Raw genomic sequence first — 571 nt, 5'->3', positions numbered from 1 at the left:
TTGGCAGTTATGGAAGTGAATGGAGTTATTACAGCCTCTTTTGTACTGATATAATCTCTCCACTCCAGCTGATCCAGAAGTGCTGCACGGCACTAGACTCAAACTGCAACCGTTGGGGGTTGATGGAAGAGGCAGCACAGAACAAAACCGCAGCAGAGCCGTTATGCCACACACATGCAAGTGGTGGAAATATTGGGTTAGATTAGCAGAAGACCTTAAATTAGCAGTTAAATTAGCAGTGTATACCGCGGAGGCAACACGCCCCATGAGTCGTTGTGGATGTGGGCGTGTTGGCAGATGTGACTTGACATTCCCAGGCTCTATTACTGTTGAAACAGACACTCAGTCGATTACTGTATGTAACAGACACTCAGCCAATTACCTTATGTAACAGACAACCAGCCATTTACTATATGTAACAGACACTCAGTCGATCATAATATGTAACAGACAGTCATCCGATTACTGTATGTAACAGACACTCAGCCGATTACTGTATGTAACAGACACTAAGCCGATTACCTTATGTAACAGCCAACCAGCTGTTTACTATATGATACTCGACTGAGTG

Source organism: Plectropomus leopardus, chromosome 19 (genome assembly GCF_008729295.1).
Source record: "Plectropomus leopardus isolate mb chromosome 19, YSFRI_Pleo_2.0, whole genome shotgun sequence".
Classification (NCBI taxonomy): Eukaryota; Metazoa; Chordata; class Actinopteri; order Perciformes; family Serranidae; genus Plectropomus; species Plectropomus leopardus.
Note: the sequence above shows the minus strand (reverse complement) of the source record.